Consider the following 23,658-nt stretch of genomic DNA (forward strand, 5'->3'; position numbering starts at 1 on the left):
TTTCATCAAATCACGAAGTGGATTGATTCTGCCTCAACAACTTTTTTTATCAGACAGCACATTGAGTTTCTGCCATCACACCAGCCCATTATCCTTCTAGTTACCATGCCACTCTAAATAGTAGCCACACCAGAAGTCAACCAAGACATCGTTGATCTTTTGTGCGCGGCAGAGGCCTTTTTCTTTCATATTGTGCACTTATTCCAGTCATTCGTTTCCCTTCTTTCTTTCCCTTCGTACAGGGTAGAAAACCAGAAGCTTCTCTTCCAGTTAAATTTCCGGCCTCATTTATCATTCTATCTCAGAAGTTTTATATTGGCCCACCTTCTTTCAGCACACCAGCCACCAATTTTTTGCAGGGACTTTCAACAGATTGGAATGGTTTTCCTGGCAACAATGAAAACCAATGATATTGCCCAATCCCCCTATTTAGTCCTCTGCAATTTTTCATCAGGGAGGGTAGAGTTTCACATGGCAATCTGAGTCAACCATTACCACCAGGATGATAGCCTTCGAGGCATGTAGAGATCATACCAAAACATTTTATGATATTTCTGCAGAAGATCCTTATTAGAAGTATTTTAGGTAATGATAAGAAAGAGCATTCTAAAAACTATTACGTAGTTATTTTCTACACATACAGAGCACTTTACAGATCTTGGTGATATTCTAGCGCATATCTTGTGTGTGCACCAAACTGTGTGAAAGACAAATGTGGTCTTCAAAGGAAAAAGCAAGACAAGGAAGTGCTTCAGGAAAAGGTATGACTTGATGCTTTGTGTACATAAAGAGATCAGGACATAAAAAAAGGCAATGGATGCAAACAGACGAATTACAGTGTTTTAAAAAAATATTTACAACGCAACAGCAGAGAATTCTATGCCTTATTATCACCAAGCTTTTTTTCTTTTTTTTTTAATTTTCAACATCACAGGCATGATTAACTTGCAGACAAAAACACCAAACACCTTTATACATCTTCATGACTGAACCAATTATTTCCCTGTCAAAGGAAATCTTTCCCACAACCACTGGAGAATGAATGAATGAATGGAATGAAAAAAACTTTATTTCAGTCCTGCAGGACGCGCTTAGCGCGTAGCGGGCGTCTCCCACGTAGGGACCGACAGGGAGGACCTGGCGGCCACTCCACTGAAAAACTTACCATCATTTGTTAATTGGCTACTTTCTTCATATCATGTTTAACTTTATTTGATCTATTTTCTACGGAAAAACAAAAGAGGCCTGTACGTAAAATGGACGATAGTTCACTTGAAAGGCGTCCAGGCTCCTTCAACATGGCAAGGGGCAAACACATTCAACAAGTGAACAGTTGAAGTTTCAAAACCTCACACATTCAATATGCATCATACTGGCAGTGAAGTTATAAAAACACCATACCCAAAGCAAAAAGTCAATTTAAAAATCAAGTATACATATACGTAACTCAAGATAGGACACATTTCCTAGAGGATATCCAAAGCACACCAAGATATTCATACCTAAATACAAAGAAATAATTGCTAAATATCAGCTTTTTCAGCATATCACAATCTCCCAAAAAAAGCTTGATATCTTTGCAAGTGACAAATAACAAGTAAACAAGAAAGAGGGAATCAATTGAATGGCATAGTTGTTTGTGACGTGCAATCTAATGAAGCCACAAAAAAAGCATAGAAGCATTATTTGTGGCTTTTAATTGTAGTACAAATGACATCAGGGGAAATTATCGAAAGTGGACAAAAAAGGTAACAAATTAAGCCAAAGGTTCGTCGACACCAGAAGAGAGTTGTGTTTCTTAATTACTAAATTCATTTCCACTATCATAATTACTTAGCTTCAAATATAAAAAAACTACTAATAATGCCCTATATGCTTTCATTGCATTTATAGCAGATGTAGTCACACAACAATTGTATTTTCTATACTTTCTTCTATACAGAGCAGGCAACCCAATGGAGACTACGCAAGTAAGGTAATCACAAGCACCACTGTATGCATTTAGCAGTGCAGTCATTCTGTCATCCGCAGTACTCTTAATAGGATAACTGCTTAACACACAATTGCAATTTGTAAATGTAAAAGTGCCTCTAATGTGTTTGTGCACCTCTGTTGTTCAGTTCTTGTGTCTTCTCTCAGCACGTAACACGCAAGGTTTAGGTTGTGAATACAAGTGGTGACTGTATCGGTCATAGAAACATCCCTCTGCTCAATTAGTAGTCAAGTTTAGATCTGCTATGTCTTCCATGCAACAAATGTATTACCTGCCACAAAAGTATAGCTTTAAATGTGTAGCATGCAACAAAAGTCTACCTTGGAAGGGGCAGTAAAGAGGCTCACACCTTTTTTACATCTCACAAACAAGATTGCCCTCAATTCATTCAGGAAGAAGCGGCAATCATTTTTTACGATTGTCACAGTGCTGCATGCTGAGGAGGCCCTCAATCACAACAAATTATTCCCGTGCCCTTTTTCAGCACCTATCTGATCCTCCCTATGTGCACAGTGACGTAATCTTACCCACGAGAAACTTTATGATCACACCGTATTCTCACCAACATACAACACAATAATGATCAGGGCTTTTGTATGTTCTGGTGGTACAATAAATCATTTTTGTTTGGTTATATTTTTGGTATGTATAGGGCAGAAAAAACTGGTCATAAACCTGAAGCAGCGTAATGGGAAATGCAGTGCGAGCATCTTTAGTGAGCACAAGTTTTATTGTTCAGCACTGTGGCAAACAGCGCAAGAATAAGGAACACAAAGCTGAAAAAATATACGACAAATTATTTATATTTATTCGCTTCATTTGTTTTTTTTTTTACATTGACATGACTAGAAGGGCACACGGAGCGATTTCTGCAACTAGCGACACCACGCACGACAAGAAATGCACAAAATATAGAAACATGGGTGGGCGTGTTATCACGTGTAATTACGAGCAATATACATAATAACCATAATTTTTTACAAGAAATGAAAGAAACTTTGTGCAAGCAATGTCTCCCATCACAAAACAAACACATTACATAGCGGAATGCTGTTGATTATCTTTTTCAATTGACACAATGATTATCCTGTGCATTGCACGTCACATTATATGCCCCATATGTTAACTAAAATTTGCTAGAGTTGTCAGATGCAAATTTATGTTGTTCCATTGTCGTTCACACCTTTCATATCCGCTAACCACGTCCGCAAGTGAAAGGTGTCACTGAAAAGCAAGGAGTAGGCAATGGGAGAGAACGGAATCACACTACCGTGCTGTCAGATTTTCGGCAATGTGTCTTATACAGATGAGCTTGCTTCCTTACAGCTGGACAAAAAGTGGCGCATATTGACTTTACAAAACCATCTTTTTTACTACATGCCAGGGTGGTCTAGTGGTTATGGTGCTCTATAGCTGACCCGCATGTAGCGGGATCGAATCCCTGTCCTATTTTCAATGTATACAAAAATGCTTGAGGCCCATGCACTTTTATTTAGGTGCACGTTAAAGAAGCAAAGTGGTAAAATTTCTGGAGCACATCACTATAGCGTCTCTCGTAGTCATATCGTGGTTTTTGGATGTTCATCATCATCATTAGCCTGACTATATCCACTACAGGACAAAGGCCTCTCCCATGTACCACCAGTCAATTCGGTCCTGTGGTTGCTGCTGCCCCTTTATACCCGCAAACTTCTTATTTCCATCTGCACACCCAACTTTGTCTCCCCCTTACCTGCTTGCTTTTTAATGACCAGCGGTTATCCTGTCCACGCACTACATGCCAAGCCCATGTCCATTTCCTCTTCTTGATTTCAACTATGATATCCTTAACCCTCGTTTGTTCCCTAATCCACTCTGCTCTCTTCTTGTCTCTTAAAGTTACACCTATCATTTTTCTTTCCATCATTCACTGTGTCGTCCCCAATTTAAGCTGAACACTCTTTGTAAATCTCTAGGTTTTTGTTCCAGAGCTAAGTACCAGAAAGATGCAGCTGTTATGTGCTTGCCAAACCTGCTTCACCCCATTCTTATTCTTCTATAGTTACTTCAATCTCGTGGTATGGCTCCGCGGTTATTACTTGTCCTCAGCAGACGTAGTCTTTTACAACTTTAGGTGCACTATTACCTATCTTGAAGTTCTGTTTTCTTCCAAGGTTGTTGTACATTACTTTCGTTTTTTGCAGATTATTATTACGACCAATCTTTCAGCTCTCCTTGTCTAACTCCGTGATCATGAGTTGCAATTCGTCCCTTGAGTAACTCGGCAATGCGATGCCATCGGCGAAGTGCAGGTAACTAAGGTACTCTCCATTAACTCTTATCTCTAACTCTTCCCATTCTAGGCCTCTGAATACCTCCTGTAAGCATGCAGTACTAGCAGTGGCGAAATTGCATCCCCATGCCTTACATCCTTCTTGATCGGTGTTCTGTCGCTTTCTTTATAGAGCACTATGGTGGCAGTTGGTCCCCTGTAGAATTTTTTCAGGATGTTTATATATGCTTCACCGACGCCTTGATTCCGCAGTGTTCGCATGACTGCTGATATTTCTACTGAATCAAACGCTTTCTCGTAATCAATGAAAGCTATGTATAGTGGTTGGCTGTATTCTGAGTATTTCTTTATTACCTGATTGATAGTATTAATGTGGTCAATTGTTGAGTATAGCCTGTCTGAAATCCTGCTTGTTCCTTTGGTTGATTGAATTACAATGTTGTCATAAGTCTGTTACCTTTTTAATTTGTAAATAGCTTGTATACGGCAGAGAGCAAGCTGATCGGCCTGTAATTCATCAAGTCCCTGTCATCTCTTTTCTTATGTATTAAGATGATGTTAGCATTCTTCAGGATTCTGGTACTCTTCCCACCAGGAGACACTTAGTAAACAGGGTGGCTAGCTTCTTTAACACAATCTGTCCTCTGTCTTTCGGCAGATCTGATGTTATATCTGATCCTCACCAGCAGCTTTGCCTTTTTGCATTCCCTCCTAGGCTTTTCTGACTTCTATAATTACTGGTGGGACGCCATCTGAGTTACTGCTAGTTTTTATATTAAAGGTCGTGGTTGTCCCGGCTACTGTATAGATCTCTGTAAAACTCCTCTGCTATTTTAACGATCCTATCCGTATCGGTAGTTACTTTGCCTTTCTTGTTCTTTAGTACACACATCTGGTTTTCGCCTAGCCCAAGTTTTCTCTTCACTGCTTTGACGCTTCCTCCATTCTTCAGAGCGTGTTCAATTTTCTCCATGTTACACCTGCTTACATCGGATATCTTGCGCTTATAATCAACTTCGAAAGATATGCAGATTTTATTTTCTGTGTTGTATTTGAGGCTTTCATGCTTTGACGCTTTATAAAAAGAGGTTCTTCGTCTCCTGGGACGATTTGCTAGTGTCCTGTCTAAGTATCGTACCTCCAACTTCCACTGCACACTCCGTAATGATACTCGTCAGAATATCATTCATTGCCTCAATGCTAAGACTGGTTTCCTCGATAACAGCCGAGTACCTGTTCTGAAGCGAGACTCTGAATTTCTGTACTTCCCCTCTCAGTGCTAACTCATTTATTGGTGTCTTGCATATCAGTTCCTCTCGTTCCTTCTTTAAGTCTAGACGAATATGGTCACTGCCTCATACCTTGCCAAGCACTGCCACATCCTGCATGAGGCCTGGGTGTGCAATTAGTGTAAAGTCTACTTCGTTCCTAGTTTTGCCATTAGGGCTCCTCCATGTCCACTTACGGTTCCCTGACTTTCTGTAGAAAGTATTCAAGATCTGTAAATGATTGCATTTTGCGAAGACTATCACTAGTAGCTCCCCTCTCACATTTCTACTACCGTTGCCATAATTTCTTACTGCCTGGTCCCGGGACTGGTTCTTCCGTACCTTGGTACTGAAGTCGCCCATCAGACATTAAACCCCATCAATTGATCATTAACAACCATATTTTTACTGTTGTTCAGAACACCTGAATCCAAGAATAAATTCAGTCAACTTTCATCCTTGACTAAGCTGGCACCTATGATTGATGTTATACACATGTTCAGCTGAAGCCGACTACGTTCCTGTTAAAGAACAAGAAAAATTTCCTCCAGACAGACTTATATTTCATGGTAGATGTTCAGAGAGCGATGCCAAACAATCTTTCATGTGTTGTTGTAGCTCTCAGGTACCACTTTAGGCGTCTCCGTGATAAAGAAAAAGTGTTCTGCTTTAGCTGTGCTTATCGGCAGAGTTGCCGGAATTTTTAGAAGATGGTGCACGTTTAGGAAGAATACCTCTGGGTAATTGGCAACCACTTGCATCGCAGACATGCTCAGCGTTTTTCACTTCTCTCACTTCCATTTCGCAGTTTATACTGCGAACTCCTCTTGCTATGCTGAAGTTGAGATAATGTTCGAGTATGTATGCGAGTAAACTTCTCAGCAGTGAGAAGAGTGGCAGATTCGTGTATGTTCTGTGGCAGAAGCGAAGGAAGCGTCTTTAAGGTGTGCCGATGCCTATTAAAGCGGTTATTGAAGTGGTCTAATAAATACTCCGGAAAAGGCCAAAAATACTGAAAGCCTAAAGTGCTCTTCCACGCCAGCCACTAGCACGTTACTTCGATGAAGCTGCCTGTCTGTGACAAGTGGCATTCTTATTTTTGCCAGTTGTCAAGTGTGCACTGGCAGCAGCGTCGCTTTTTGGAAAATAATCATCAAGCGTTATACCGCACAGCGTTTCGGCGCGACCATCCAGTCTTATAGAAGGGTGCTGGTCAACCAAAGACATGAACAACCAAGCAATACGTGTAGGCGGTGTATTTTAAGGGGGTGACTTCGCATAGCTAGGAAGCCACAAGCAGTGACCATGAATGCGAGAAACGAGAACTTTAGCGACGATACATGTTGGCTGGTAAATCCGCCTTAAACACCAGTGCTGGTTTCTCGCCCGGTGGAAAGATTTGCGGGTATAAATTTCCTCCGCTTCCCTTCAGGTGCGGGTAAGGTAGCGCTCACCCAGAATCTTACTCTTCGTGCAAGATGTCTCACGTTTGTGATTGCGCCCATATGGAAGGCTGGTATTTTCTGTCCCGTTGTGATGAAATACCACAAATGTTAATGAACACGAAGGAGGTGATGGCAGTAGTGAAATTCTAGCGACTCGCATCAGAATGCCCGAAACAAACAACCAATAGGCATGGACGGTGCACAATAGAGTGTAAGTAAACTTGTGTTGCATGCGCTGGCAGTTTTTGCCAGAGTTCATGCATTCTGAGAAATGTATTATGGTGCACTATGCTCTGAGCAGATCCGGAGTTCATTCCTTCTTCACTGGTGGCTGGTGAACCGATCACTGAAGATTTTGTGTGGTTCGAGGATGCTCCTGTTCACACTGGTGTAAGTATTAGAAACATGACTGCAAGTACTATACTGTGCAGTGAAATATTTTGTACAGTTCTGAATCTGTTCAGGTAAAGAGAAAAGTCAGTTACACGCTTGCAAACAACCGAAGACACCTTGACGCAACGCCATCGTTTCAGGGAGATGAGTGAAGAGAGCTACGAAAAAAAGGAGAACATACCATGTTTTTTTGCGCGTATTTATTTGTTTAAGTGTATATTCGCAGCGACCAAGTACATAAAGTCCGTTCGCATGTGCCCTTTTGATTGAGAACAAGTGAACATTTTTCATCAATGACTACCTTGGGCTCGCAGATTGCACAATAAAACGTCTACGATTGGAGTACTTCATCGATATCAGTAGTCGCAGTGCAACTGAAAGTCAGCCTGAAAACAAACGTGTGCAAAATAGTGTTGCCAACTTGCAGCATATCTTACAAAAAAAATTTCCCATTGCGTATCACAAGCATACTTGAATGAACACAATAAAGTAAAAAAAAATTGACTAAAAGCTACCACTGCGTCAGGACGACTTGACATACAGAGATTAATATAAAAATCATTCCCATAGGCATGAAGTCGCGGACGTCGACAAGAAGAAATTCGCTCAGCAAAGTAAGCAACACCAAAATGTAATTATGAATGTACAAAAACATGCTATGTATACCTCTCATTCCACGTAGTAAGCGGGACCCTCCTTAACCTGTCAAACGCACTTTGCCCCGACGAGGACTACGCCATCTACGCTTAACAAAGATTAACGATTAACGATGTCTTCTTCGATCGAGTGGGTAATCCCAATAATGCGTTTTCAAAGACTAGTCCATTCAATGGTGCGGCGAGAGGATACTTTTACTTACTCTCTTCACAACCATAAGCATGGGGAGAGGGGGAATCTCATGACCTGATATACATGTGCACCATCTGTTTAAACTACTGCCGATAGTGACGTCACAGAGAAAACCTGATGCCTGTGCCCCCCCCCCCCCCCTTCGGGTCTGTGTGAACCCCCCCACCCGGAAAAAATTTCTGGCTATGCCCCTGGGCAGAATGGATAAATTTCAGGACAAAAATCATGGGCCTGAGTGTATCATACTCTGGCTAATATATCACAGCAGCCACATATCATTCCTTCTTGCAGATGAGGCCCTGGTGCTCTTCATTACACTGAAGTTTGAGTGCATGTGATCATAAGTTTGGTCAGTTACAACAGCCACAGTAGGGTACTAGTTTACAATATAAAGAAAGTGATGCTAAAACTCTATTATAATTGATGATACTAGCAAATCATAAGTCACACTCTAGTATTTACAGTTTAATTTTACAAACATCAGATGTAGTATACCTGCTCATCAAAGAACAAAAGTAGCACACAAAACTTTGGCCATCAGTGGTACTGCAAAACCTCGATTCAACATATCTCCAAAGACCACTAAAAATCATTATTTTGAGAAATTGTTCAAGTAACAAAAATTAGCATCAAAATCATTAACACAATCACAAGAGTTGCCTGCGTGTGCTGTGTATACATCTGTGAACGCGTTATGATAGTGGCAGATATGAAGCTGGGAATTACTTTCGCAGCCATGAGTAACATTTTGAAATCGCTATAAATTACTTTGAAGTGTTGTGGAGGTATAAGGGGGATTAAATTTGATAGTACGTTATTCTGAAACATTCAGTATTCTTAAATTCGTAGTAGTGAAATATTTTTTCATTGAACCAATGGTCCTTTGAAAGGGGATTTTTAAAGAAGTTGTTCATCTGAGGTGCACTGCAATGAGATTTGACTGTACCACAAAACAGCTCTTTCCTCTCCCTTCCTTCCTTTACTTCACAGTGCACACCTACCTATGTCACATTTTGCTATAATTTTATTATTTTGGTCGCTTTATTACAGTATCATTTACAGAGGTTGAAAAGGTGCATTCAGCATATACAACGAAAAAATTGATTGCCCCGCCGCAGTGGTCTAGTGGCTAAAGTACTTGGCTGCTGACCCACAGGTCGCAGGATCGAATCTCGGCTGTGGCGGCTGCATTTCTGATGAAGGTGGAAATGTAGTAGACCCGTGTGATCAGATTTGGGTGCACGTCAACCCCAGGTGGTTAAAGTTTCCAGAGCCCTCCACTACAGCGTCTCTCATAATCATATGGTGGTTTTCGCATGTTAAACCCTACATATAAAAAAAAATTTTGATTGTTAGTTAACTAGGAGAAATTGTATAAACCATTATATTAGTGGTTAACCACTTAAAGGAAGATGTGATCAAAAAAAAAGTTGCATTAATCTGTAGCCTAAGCCAATAAAATTTTTTACTGTATATTTAAGTTATTTTATGCTGATTTCAAGTATCTAATTAGTTTTATAGTAAGTTGCACAGTTTTCATTTTGTGCCATTAAAATGCGTAGTAGTTCGTTTTGAACAAACATTTTATGCCACTGAACTTTAGTGTTCTGTGCCAATAATGGCTCATATTGCTCCACAATAAGGGAAGAATGCAAGTAACTATCAAGAAAGTGTGTATAAAACATTTTTATGGTCAATAAAAATTGTAAAGTGAGAATTCTTAGAATCCTCAGCTCATACAATTTGCTTACTTTAGGTTAGTAATAATTATACAGGCAATATCAAATTTTAAAGAAAATACTTGCACCCTCAACATACTGAGGAATATGAGGGAAAAATTTCAAGCTTATTGAGCTATCAGAAGTACCAAAAACATGTGTCCAAACTCAAGAAGTTGCCCGAAAATGAATCTTAAGAAAACGCATCTTAAAGGTATAAGCGAAAGCTCATCTATGCGGAACAGATATGTTTGTTTGAGATGATATCTTCTATCATGAAAGTTCGGCAATCAAGGGTATTTTGAGCGTTTGGATTTTGTGAATTACTCATGCGAAATGCCATGGCAAGCAGTCAGATGACAATTTCCAGGAGACTCTAAACAATAAGCTCTTTTTAGTTTTTTAGTAGCCGCCTTGTGCTCTTTAAAAGAAATATTAAGTTGCTTCAAGTTTAATTACAATCTTGAGTTTTTCTGTCACGAATATAGAGAAACTAACCTTGTGAAAGCAAATAAAAACAATAAAATATGTAATTTTGGGAAAAGAAAAAAACGTGTATATCACTTCATATCTCCCCTTAATACTGAATCAGACTATCGTTTCTAATATTTTTTTTTGTCAACAAGTAAAGGTACGACCCCACACTACATATATAGAGTTAATGTAGTCCACCTTTTATTAAGTTTTCACATTTACATTTCTTTTATGTGCACATCACAGGATAAGCACTTGAAGACTGCAACAGCGAAAGCTTACACCACAAAATCATGCTGTGTTTTTACAGTTAGAGGGGAAAAAAAGAGGACTTACGGCAAATTAAGACAACGATGTAGGCACTAGTGAGGACTATGCCAAAAAAATGACGTGCAGTATGGGACACTACAAAATGACATGGAGTACTATATTTAGCTTCAAAGGTCCACCAGTACACCACAAAGAATTTTCACACTGCTAATTTTAAGTGTGAGTTGACAGCCGAACATCTACACAAAATTTAACAAAGCAACACAACATTCGTGTAGGCCACATGCAATAACAAAAAAAAAACATGGGTAGCATTTAACGTCAAAAACTTTCACATTACACCACACACTTGACTAGCTTTGGCTGTGTGGAATTTCAAGAGCAGCAGCTCGCCTGCGTGCAGCTGCATGCAAATGAATACAGACTTTTATGAGCACTTCGTTCAATAACATGCAACCACACAAACCACACTTCAAAGTAGTCTGCAGAGTTATATTTATCTAACAATAAGTATTTATATATTTCTCTTTGTCGATTTTCTATGGCAAATAAATTTTAAGGGGAGATGCTACTCGAAGACACTTCTTTTAATATTCACACTAGAACAATGAAACTTGAGCTCATTATAGAACTTTTTGTGCTGGCTACAAATATATACTTAGTTTTTTTGCAAGTTACACACTTTTAGCTCTGCAACATGACAAAGTGAAAACCCTAACCCTTTTGCCCCCCCCCCTCTTTTCGTCCCTAAACTTCTGTAATTTTTTTCCCATTCATAGTTCATAATGCTTCAAATAAAGTGTAGAGTGCAAATAACTAATTAGGAAGCACATACAAAATATGTAATACCCGTGAAAAATAATCGATGTAAAAAGTTCATATTTTACCTACCCTAGTACAGGTATACATACAATTTTTTATTATACAATAAAAAATATTGAAATTTAAACTACATAATTGCATTTGTCATACTTTGGAAAAAATTTGGGCAAGATTTCATGCAGATCCGAGCAATAGATGTGCCAGAAAAAGGAGAGGCACATTAGAAAAAATGGCAAAATTTGTGTTTTGAGAAAAACGAGTTTTAAAGTTAAAATTGAGTTTTTATTTATAAAAGCTATCATTAAATCAAATAAACTTTGCACATCAAAAAGAACAATCCTTCTTGTAGTGGCCACTGCGACTAAAATATGCCAGCACCATGAGTTTGTCCCTATCGGCTTTTTCGAGTCGACTAGTCACAGACATTTCCCTCATAGATAGGGCCATGAAAAGCTTTTCAAACTTCCACTCCATCTGGCAGAGCCTTGTGCCAACTGCAAGCTAGGAAGAAGTTCGACAGAATTGCGAAATCCAAACTAAGTCCAGTGTCATGCCATTTTGCAGCCATGTTTGTGCCACATACCATCGTACATAATGGCATTGTCGTTCCCTGCTAAGTTCTCTCACTGCGAGCTTTTTTGACCTCTCAAGATTTGCGCTGACGTCATCCATTGCCGCATCACGAACTTTCCGACTAACGAGTGTCAATGACTTTTGATGCATGGCCTCTTGTAAGCCAACAACTGCCGCAAATCGGACCAGCTGCTCCTAGCCTATTCCTAAGAGCGCGCCGCACAACGGCTTTCGCTAGCGAGCAATGCCTTTTTTTCATTCATAATGGAGATAATTATATGAAAAATGCATTGTTCAGCTGCGCTGCTCGACAAGTCATGGACCACGCAAATAGGTTTCACAGCACATACAGGCATGCAGCGGCCAATGGCAGTCCTTGACTCGTACCATGTGAAAATCCAGTCGCAGCGCTTGAAAACCGCGCAGAAGAGTGCTTCTTTTTATTATTTCTTGCACTGCATCTGCAAGTGAAACTGTTGTTATTTGAAGAGTAAGGCTCGAATCTTCGACTCATGCAATCAACAATGGCGAGCGGCGGCGCATTATCGGTGGCAAGGTGCTCGAAGACTGCGCACTTTCGACCTTTTAACAGGCACCTTGTGCTCTTTAGATGCAATTTTAAAGCATTTCCAGTTAAGTGTCGACCTGTATTATTTTTTTCATAACAGTAGAGGTACTTCTAGCTCTCATCGAAATAGGCGAAAATAAAAAATCGGTATATTTTGAAAAAAAAACTCGCGTTTTTCGACCCGCATCTCCCCTTAAAACCTACAAATCTAAAAAAATCAAGGCTCAAACTGGTTACTTAGCGTACCCGTGATGCTGTTTGCTGAGAGACACTACACGAGTACAACTCCATTTTATCATTGAGCATGTATGAAGACAGATAATAATTTTTGAAATATGGCACATTTCAATGATTAATGCAAGTATACAAATCTGATCTGACTGGGAGAGACATCAAACGGCAGTGCAAATGTCATTTGACGTTCCAGTCATATACCCCTATACTATGGCTCTTTTTTGTTTTTGCTCCCTGTGTCAATACAATATCCAGATAAATAAAAGACAACACCAAGTAAAGCATTACATTTACCATCAGGTCCATGGCTAACCATTATTCTGATGCAATTAATTGCATTTAAATGCAATTTCCTTGGTTTCATTCTCAGTAAGCCCATAAAACTTGAATTTATACAATGAATGACAACAGGTAACAGATCTGGTGCTCATAGATGACTCAAGGATACCTTTACTGCATATTTCATGTGGGAGCACAAGACGACACACAAATCAAAATGCTAACAGCTTTACAAGATAAACCTGTTGAAAACCTATCTAGTCGCCTGCCTTCCTTTAATTTGGACTTGACAAACTTAATGTTTTTTTCAATATCTCCTGCAATATCAGCAGTGTCAATATATGGTATCAACTTCTGTCTATTACACAAGTTGATTGTATAAGTTTTGGTTAAGTAGAAAGCAAACTAACTGATATGCAAGTATGTAATGAAGCATTAAACTGCAAACAAGGAAACAATACATAGGCTCCACAATGAGATATCCTTGACTTCAGGAAACATTTCTACATTACAATTACTAATGCTCTCATATGATGGCATGCCAGTTCATAAAACACTGGACAAAAAATAGGATTAAGCCCATACCTTCTAAATACCTAGATGTCTTTGTTGAACAAGCCTGCCGACAGTCAAAACAGATGAAAAAAATTATAGAGCACCCTTCAAGAACCTGTAGCCTTCATGTACATCAGCCATTAAAGCAGTGAAGTGAAAAATAATGATGTAGAGCTTAATTTCACAGTTTTTCACATCCACAATTATATTTCAAAGCTGTGCAAGCAAGCATTGCATCTTGTAGTTGCCAAACTTGGCAAAGCTGATTACCCTTGCATCATAAAAACGACTTTTGGATATAATTTACCTATGGTGTACTGAAATACACACTATAGATTTTAACAAGTTCAAGCTTTACCTAAGAACATTTGTTACTGTAAACGATTGTCGAAAGAGAACCAGTTGCATTGACGAATGCTGAAGCCATCACATTTTTTGCGTTTCAATGTGGTACTACTTAATGCAGCTCTAACAAAAATTGTTTTAAACATGAATCCCAACATAAGATTACTCTTTTCATTATTTTCATTATTATTCTGATTCCAATGCATTACCTTGGCATACACAATGGCAGATACAGCACTCTAAAAGCAAAATCTAAACATTTTACACACAATTTGCCTTCCATGTTAAATACTAATCCAAAAAAATTCTGGCCAGTAATTTCCCCTCACAATGCTACCACATCTGTCAGTATACAAGATGCTAACCATAGACCTCTATCAGATGTAGATAGCGCTTCAGTGTTGAACTCATTTTTTTTCATCTGTGTTCATGTGTAAAGATCATTTCAGAGTGCCCGAAGTTCCCGAGTCTGATTATACATTCATGAAACCTATTGCCGTCAGCACTGAAGGGATTGCGAATCTTATTGGAAAACTTAAATTATCAACTTCTCCAGGCAATGATAACATTATTTCTAAGGTGCTCAAAAACACGTCATTATGCTCAAGAAAAATCCTAAACCACATCTTCACGCAATCTTTATCAACAGGACAACTGCCAGCTGATTGGAAAATAGGTAAAGTAGTTCCCTTATTTAAAAGTGGCAATAGATAGTCACCAGAAAATTATCGCCCCATATCACTAACATGCATTTGGTGCAAGATGCTTGAGCATATCATTTCTTCACACATTTATTGTTATTTAGAAACCAATGACTTCTTTTTTGAGAACCAGCATGGATTTAGGTGAGGTTTTTCTTGCGACACTCAACTACTGGAATTTACCACTGATCTTCACTTCAATATGGGTAATAATTTACAAACTGACTGCATTTTCCTAGATTTTTCTAAAGCATTTGACCACGTACCACATTCCCGTCTAATTTCAAGATAACAGAACTTCGTTTAGATTTGCTAATCTTATCGTGGATCCATAACTTTTTTCTTTTCGAAAGCAGTTCACTCTGGTTAATAACTCTTCCTTTCCAATTTTCAATGTCACCTCCGGAGTGCCTCAGAGTAGCGTCTTAGGGCCACTACTTTTTCTAATCTTCCAACTAATATTTCTTCGTCAATAGAGCTTTTTGCTGACGATTGCATTCTATATTGTTCTATAACTAGTACTGATTACCACTTTGCTCTACAAAAAGACCTTAATCTGATAAACAACTGGTGTGGTGCATGGCAAATAAATTTAAATTTATCAAAATGTAATGTAATATCCTTTAGTCGAAAAAGTTGACTGTTGAATTTGATTACCCCAAAAATAATTCCAACGTGTCACGGTCGTCTTCGTAAAAATACCTCGGCATCCATTTCGCTTCTAATCGTCCTTGGGCGGCACATATAACCTACATGTCTGCAAACGCATCAAGAACACTGGGATACTTACACTGAAACCTACGAAACGTGCCAAATAATGTCCGCAAGCAAGCTTACTTAACCTTTGTTCGCCCACAGCTGGAATTTTTATCACCCATATGGTCCCTCTTCCAAGCCTATGTCATTAACCAGTTAGAAGTTGTGCAAAACAGGGCGACACGGTTCATTTCACGTATTTACAATCGCCCCTCGAGCATCACACAAATAAAACTAGACCTTTCACTACAGCATCTAGATATACGGCCACAGTTGCCCTTTTGTCTTTGCTTCATAAATACATTCACGCGTCCAGGCCACCACCCTTCCCACTAACGGCACCATTGCACATGTCTAAACAACTTTAAACAACTTCACAATCAGGGAAGCATCACACGCATCTTTGGAAAAACAAAATCATTCAATTCATCCGCTTTGCCTCGTGCCATAGCACTCTGGAATGACCTACCCGACATCATTGTCAATTTAACTAATCATGAAAATTTTTGCAAGCAATTACTGATACATCTATCTCAATCAATTGTATAATCTCCTTGAATTCTGTTTTTGTTCTTTGTGCTTTTTTGCAGATGGGAAATTCTTGTTCTTACTTGAAGCCCCTCCTTGTCAGTTGTGCAACCACTGTTATTAGTTCCAATGTTATTACTTGCCCTGTAATGTTATTTGTTATTAGTTGCTCTCAAGTTGCTTTTTGTAGTTGCTTTGTATTGTGGTAGAAGTATCACCCACTAGCATTCCTTACTCTATGCTCTATAATAGAGCCTGTTATTTTACATAAATAAATAAAAGATGTGAAAAAAGGTAAAAACACATAGCACCATGTTTTCTAGAATAATTTATGCACTTATATTATTATTGAGTTTTCATGTGCCAGAACTGCACCTTGATTGTGAGCCATGCTATAGCGGGGGACTTTGGATTAGTTACAACCACTTGGGGCTCTTTAACATGCACCTACATTTAAGCACACAGGTGTTTTTTTGCATTCTACCCAATTCAAAACGTGGCCACCACAACTGGGTATCGATCACGCACTTTCAAGCTTATCCCCGTGACATCTTCCATGCTAAGCTACCACAGCAAGTAGTTTGTGGATTTTTATTTTATTTTAGTGCTTAGAAAAAGGGGCACAGGAATTCCTAAGTAATTACGTAAACATATCTAAACTAACTTATACAAAAGCTATGGTGTGCAAAATGATACTTTACCTTCATTTGAATAGAGAGAAATGCCGAAAGCACAAAACCAAGTGTGGCAAGAAGTGAAGACAAGCACCAATAAAATGACATAATGATAACCCCCCCTCCTAGAATGCTACACAATACAGTGAAACCTTGTTAATAAGAATCTCCTGGGAATGTGGCATACAACAAGCACACTAACTGCGAAACTACTACAAGACTTTCTTGTCAATGCATGAAAACTGGCAACACTTCACTAAAAGGAGATACTTACTGCCACATGGGACTGACTGCTCCTTCAAACTACTATACAAGTATTCATGTGTAGCACATCACCTGCTAGCTCACACAATTACTTATACCCCTGTCACATTGGAGGTGTCATGTCATTAGGTGCCAATGTTATTCGGTGCAACGAATACCATTCAATACATGGTGGTGCTACATAGAAAAAAATATGTCGCTCAATCATAATTTCAATGTTGAAAATTCAGAAAAAAATGGCCGGAAAAGTGGGAGGTAACTGTACAGTGATTAAAAAGTGAAGTTATTTATTTAAAAAAACAGGTGAGAAGTCACCTTGCTAAATAAAGTTGCCTAAAAATTTTATATCGCAAAACCTATAGCCACTATAAACAAAGTTGATGTGCCTAGCCAGTTGCACAGCCGATAACACAAACAACACGTCTGACATGGCAGAGCCACTGAATGATGACGCCAAGCTGCAGCAAGTAATGCATTTAGTTGCTTTGTTATTCGCGGTGCGAAAAATGTCCATAAGCCAGGGAGAAGAGACTGGATCGTGAGATGAAAAAAAAGAAAGAAAAAAAGCCCCCTTGATGCCATCGCTGGAGATACATGCCCACATATGCACAGAGGCGTCTGCTTGTTTACATTGTGGCCGCCATGAACGGCAGCCAGATGCACTCAGATGAAGAGTAAGAACATTTTGCAATAGCCCTCTGTACACCTGAGGTCGTAAAATTGAGAGATGCCTTAGAAAAGCAACATTATTAGCGTGTTTCTGTGAATGCAGGTCAAATTTAGCATGCCGAATGCCGTCTTTTGAGTAGTCCTTGGGATAGAGAGCATACAATCGGTTCAGTGGCGAAGGCAAATGTGTTTTTTGAACTTATTCGAGTGCCTAAGTAATTTGGTTCTAATGACTTTGTACATCTCTGTCTAGCAGCCACGTAACGTCATTAAATGGAAATGTCATACCATTCGAATGACATTTAAACGTCCAGTGTCATGGAGTTATTACAAAGTGCTTGCTGTACTGCACATATTTGGAGAGTCAAGTTCATTTGTATCTGTGCTACATCTCACCACAAAAGGGTGCAGCAAGTACCTTGTTGAGCCAGCAAAGTGATGGCATGCTGCTATTGTTTTCACCAGAGATGTGTCTCCGCAACACACTTAGAAGTCTCGCCTAAAGAGGAAGCAGTGAATGGTGGCAGGTTGTGTTTAATTTGCTGTCTATGAACAGTGTGCAGTATGCTTTACAACTGCTCCATGCTGCGCAGACTATTGAGCAGCTACTTGAGAGACGCTCATAATTGAGTTGTCGGCAATAAGTTGTGCTGGTCGTAAGCCGTTCCTGGCCACCATCACACCTCAAGGCATCTCTGACGCTTATCCTTATAGGTTGTTGGTGGCCGCCATTACGTCGTGGTGTATTTCTGATAGATGTTTATCCGTAATACTATATATCACGTTGCAGTAACTGCTCTGGAGTCCGAATTATCAGTCGATTTGTCCCTACAGCAACCAAAGAGCAGGAGATATTTTTTGGCGTATTGTGGCTTCAGCTACACAGCAAGTTTAAGGGTGCAGTGAAAATGACAAAAAGTAGTTACGACATTCATTAAATATCAGGCTCTGTGGAGGTTGAGTCAGGCATCCACCAAAACTACAATATGATCATACTTTTAAAACAGGTACGCTATAACGAGGTTTTACATTAACAACAATTCCCTAGTATAAAATTTCTGCTCGAACTTTTTCACATGCACACTAAAGTATGCATGCATCACGTCTATGCCAATCTTAGCTGATCTGTGCCCTGAAGGCAGGACAGAGGGTGCAATGTGAGCAAGTAAGTTTTTTATATTTCTTTGAACCAGGATGCTATCTTAAGCGGGCACGAATTATGCAAGGTAGCTGGCACCAGGGGAGGCAACAGCCCCCTCAAGTTTTTGCTGGCCCACCCTGTAGCCCCCCTGGCACAAAGACAACCCAGACCTCAAGCGCAAGTTCGAGATATACAAATACTGAAATTTTTAAATCGAATTATAAATCTTCAATTATAACAACCTCTGAACAATAAGCCCGACAGAGAACATTTGCATGTTTTGCAAGCAAGTACAATGCTTGAGCAGAGCCTATTTGTTATGAGAAATCAAGCTTATATGCATTAACGTAAGTATGTATAATATAAATTACATTATATGCTCACATAACTACTAAATGGCATATTATCCTCAAGATTAAGGCACACACACAATGGCCCCTTCTGGGTCTTCTTTTCATGTGTGTCTTAATCTTGTGGCAAAATATGTACCTCAGCAAGAACCAAGTGGGCAAACAAGCAGGTCTGTTGAACCAAGTAGTAGCTAAGGAACTTGTAAATGATTGATGATTACTTGAAATAATTTGGAAACATTAAATTACATTAAGGTGGTAGGCTTACGTCAAAGTGAATTTTTTTTGCAAAATTGATTGTTTGCTTTAGTTTTTCTGCACGACCGGACATACAAAAATGTGTAGCAACGAAAATTATCTTCGTATCATCATTAGTTTGCGAGTTACAATTAGATTTCTATACACCATGCTCATATACCGAAACCGAAATCACAATGTGTTGGTGAGAAAAGTGTTTTTCGTCTACAGTAGACTCTCTGTAAACGGAAATCTATTAAATGGAACCGTACTGCTTAAACCGTACGTACTGCTTAAATGGACTCATTGCCTCTGCAATGATTGCATTTCGGCTTGTATTCTGCACTTATGTTCACCTCTCAGTAAATGGAACTCCTGTTAAATGAAACATACTCTCCTGGATTCTTCAGGTTCCCTTTACTGAAAATCTACTTTATATTAATAATATTCAAAATACTTCATGAACTTTATGTTGACTGTTACATAAGAGGATGTCAATTTATATAATTTTGTGCTTCTAATTGTGTTCAAATCTTTACAAACAGCCATAAAGAGTATGCAAATAGCTCGTGGAATGTTTGTCGTTTACCTTGGTCGGCATACATCAGGCATCTTTCTACATTTCTTCCATGTGTCAACGCTGCAACGTGTGAGTCCTTAGGCCACCTGCATCCGAAATATATATTCAGACCAGCATTACTAAGTGCAGAACTAAGAAGACAAGCAAGCGCAAGTTTGGTGGAAATCGCTACACCCCGCCGATGCTGCCTCCTGACACGGGCGCGGTTGTTTCGGTGATCGCGAGAAAGATTGCGGGTATTACGAAAACGTACGGGGCTTCGCCGCGAAATTCTTCGCTCCAAAAGAACAGGCTTGTGGACATTGACATTCTTTCTTCGGTGTTTTTCTTACTAGTGACACACCCTGGATGCATGAACCCAACGCTGAAGTTGAAGAACGCTCTCACCAAGGAATATGCTCAACCTGTGCGGTCGTGTGTACTGACTGTGGGTTCGAGCGACCATTTGATACATCTAGAAAGGCGGGATGTGTAATGAGAATAGTGTTCGTCTCGTTTAGGCGAGGCGCCAGTTAGGAAAAGGGCACACAGGTGCAGAATTATTTGCAAAAGTCATGAACATGCCTTCTCCACGTCACTCCGCCTATAACAAATTATCGTCTCGGCTTTCTGCAACTACAGGAGAAGTGGCGTCGAAACCTTTCAACGATGCTGCTGTGGAACTTAGTCATGTTGTGGGCAGTGCGGAGTGTGGTGTTTCAGGTGACAGCACATGGCAGAAGCGTGGCCATTCATCTTTGAACGCATATGAGTCTGTGATTTCTGCTGACAGGAGAAAAGTCATAGACGTTGAGGTCCTTTTTAGGTCGTGTAAGTCTTGTAAAACTAAAAGGAAGCTAAGGCCACAAACTAAAAGGAAGTTGATGCCACGAAGTGCTTCTTATCAGGAATGAAAGGCAAGCCACACTTCCTGGCAAGCAAATCATGAAAGAAGTACTAGCAGTAAGGAGATGGTTGGTCTGTACAGAATATTTGAGAAGGCGCAGCCAAATAGAGGCTTGAAGTACCTGAAATTCTACGGCGATGGTGATTCCAAAAGCTATGCCGCTGTGAAAGACATGTATAGAAAGGAGAGTGTCCAAAAACTGGAATGCATTGGGCATGTCCAGAAGCGTGTTCGCTGCCGCCTCGGAGAACTAAAGGAAGCAGTGCGTGGTCTCGGAAGTAAGGGAAAAGTCACTGATGGCCTTATTAACCGCCTGCAAAACCACTACGGCATTGTTATAATGGCTAATGTGGGCAACCTTTCTGCAATGAAGCAGGCTACCATTGCCAGTCTTTTTCATTGCAACTCTACCGACAAGCATTGAAGACATGGTCTGTGTTCACTTGGATCGAACAGCTGGTGTGGGTACAGAAGGGTCGAAGCACTCGGCCAAGGAGAGTACCTGCACAAAGGACAACTTTCGAACGACGTGCTCAACAAAGTTGAAATTGTGTACAGTGATTTGTGTTGAGACAAACTTCTGATGAAATCTTTGCATGGAAAGACACAAAATGCAAATGAGTTTTAATGGTCAGATAAGGCAGCGGGCTCCCAAAAAGGTCTACGTAAGCTTGCCTACAGTAATGTTTGCCTTGCATGGGGCTGTGGCACACTTCAATAATGGCAGTGTAAGCACCCTAGACATCCTGAGCCAAGCTGGCATACAACCAGAGTACTACCAGCGAAAGCTTGCCTTGCCAGAGATCACAAGCACATGCAGAATGCCAAACGCAAGTCAGCGGATGGGACGAAACAGGCCAGAAAGAAAAGAAGAGCAGTCACACGAAGAAAAAGAGACCATGATGCTATTCAAGAAGGACCCACCTAAGAATCAGGAGCATTTTAGGACTCTGTGCAAAGTTTCTGACACCTTGAGCCTGCTTTGAAATCTTTGTTTACGTTTTTCTCAAAATAAGAATTTGCTGCAAATCACGCAATGCCAACTTTCATAACTTTTTTCTCAGTGCACCCTTTGAACGAAAAATTAGTACAATGTTTCATCACTTATATATCTGTGCAGTGAACTAGGATAAAAGAAATTGATCAATTAGTTTTGAATTCACAGCTGATTTTGCAAACAAGTTCAGTATAAATTGGCACTTTTTCTGAATCGTTTGGAGATTTTAACATTATTTTCTTGATATTTACTGTATATTATTTATTCTAGTTCACTGCATAGCTACAACCATTGATTACAGAAATGCCAAAGCTTTACTAGATTCAGGCACCCATTAGTCACTAATCACGGTTGATGTATCTACCACTTTTCATTAAATATTTGACAAATATGGCCTCACAAAAAAATAAATAATCAATATTTTGCACTCTAAATGAATAGGCAAAGTAACTGAGACAGGATTGTTCTGAAAAAGCAGTTATTTTATTCCTGGCTCCTCCGGTTGAAGAAAGTTTTTTTGGGGGGTGGCCTACCACCTTAATGAAACATGCTACCACATGTCCAGTTGTACTATCGTGCTCAGTATGAGCTACACCACAGGAGCATATGGTCAATCCAAATGTAAGGTTGTATAGTTGCACCAATCATGACATTTTTTGTGTTATCAGGGGAGGGCTCGGCCATACCTGTGAGTACGCATCGCCCAAACTTCTTTTCATGCTCGCGCTAGTTTTGCGCTGTGTTTATAACAGCTTCGAAAAAGAGGGTGACAGCAAGTTAGTGGGGGCGATGCACACCCGCAAGTATAGCCAGACTCTCTCCCAATAACTTGAAAATATGTGACGATCGGCGCCACTGTACAACCTTGCAGTACGCTCAGCCATGCGCTCACGTGGTGTAGTTCATACTGATAGTACATACAATGTTGTGTTTACTGAAAGAGAGATTTAAGCGCGAAAGTTTTTAAGAAATGCAAACGTAATTAAACTGATCAAATAATCAATTGCATTAAATTCCTAAACAACCTAATTATCTAAATACAATAATGGAGTGGAAGCTACATGCCCAATGCACCTGCTTATGAACTGTTGGTCCGGCATAACAACTGCTTCTATTCAGCACAACTATATAATGGAACATTTATTACATCTGCCATTCTGCTTTTCTCAGGACTCCGATGAGTGTTATCTCTTATACACATTCAAAAAAGACATGTCGGGAACTTAAACTTCTGGATTCTTGAACCGAACATGAATCAAATGGCCCGCACTATTCTTTTTGTATTTAAAATCTGAAGTATTGGAAAATATTATAAAATGTTTAATTGTGGGTTTTAATGTCAAACTGTACAGTAGGCGAAAAGAAACACCATTGTGTAGTGTTCCGGATTATTTTTCTTCATTGGTAGTTCTTTCAGATGCACTAAAAACATGGTACACAAGTATTTTAGCATTTATCACTACTCAACTAATGTCACTGTAGTCAGGAATCAAATCCACACAACCTCTAATAACTGCCGACGAGGTTATGAGTTGCATTAAATTCAGGATCACAAAAATCACTGAAGTCTGTTGATTTTTGTTTCCTACTTTCAAAAGACCTTGTAGATCAATAGCAAATACAAAAATTGGCACAATAGTGATATATTGCAATAATAGTTCATCAGTCTAAATGGTGTTCTCATATAAAAAAGCTGAATAGAGAAAACATTGTGCACAAACTGAACAAATACTATTCAGTTATTGAGAAGTATAGATATTTCAAATAATAATGAAATATTTTCATGAGATGTGGCCCATGAACTAATCTATATTTAG

The 23,658-nt window shown here is 39.5% G+C and overlaps 1 long non-coding RNA gene across 1 annotated transcript; it reads right to left on the reverse strand.

Annotated features, from left to right (window-relative positions):
* Nucleotides 1-10,591: 10,591 nt before the first annotated feature.
* LOC142776069 (uncharacterized) lies at nucleotides 10,592-22,484 on the reverse strand. The gene is made up of 3 exons (XR_012887277.1): nucleotides 19,968-22,484; nucleotides 13,744-13,777; nucleotides 10,592-12,538 (listed from the first exon to the last, which is right to left on the reverse strand). It is a non-coding gene; the product is annotated as an uncharacterized LOC142776069 (long non-coding RNA).
* Between the last annotated feature and the right edge of the window lie 1,174 nt (nucleotides 22,485-23,658).

The sequence above is a fragment of the Rhipicephalus microplus genome, chromosome X, assembly GCF_043290135.1.
Source record: "Rhipicephalus microplus isolate Deutch F79 chromosome X, USDA_Rmic, whole genome shotgun sequence".
Lineage (NCBI taxonomy): Eukaryota > Metazoa > Arthropoda > Arachnida > Ixodida > Ixodidae > Rhipicephalus > Rhipicephalus microplus.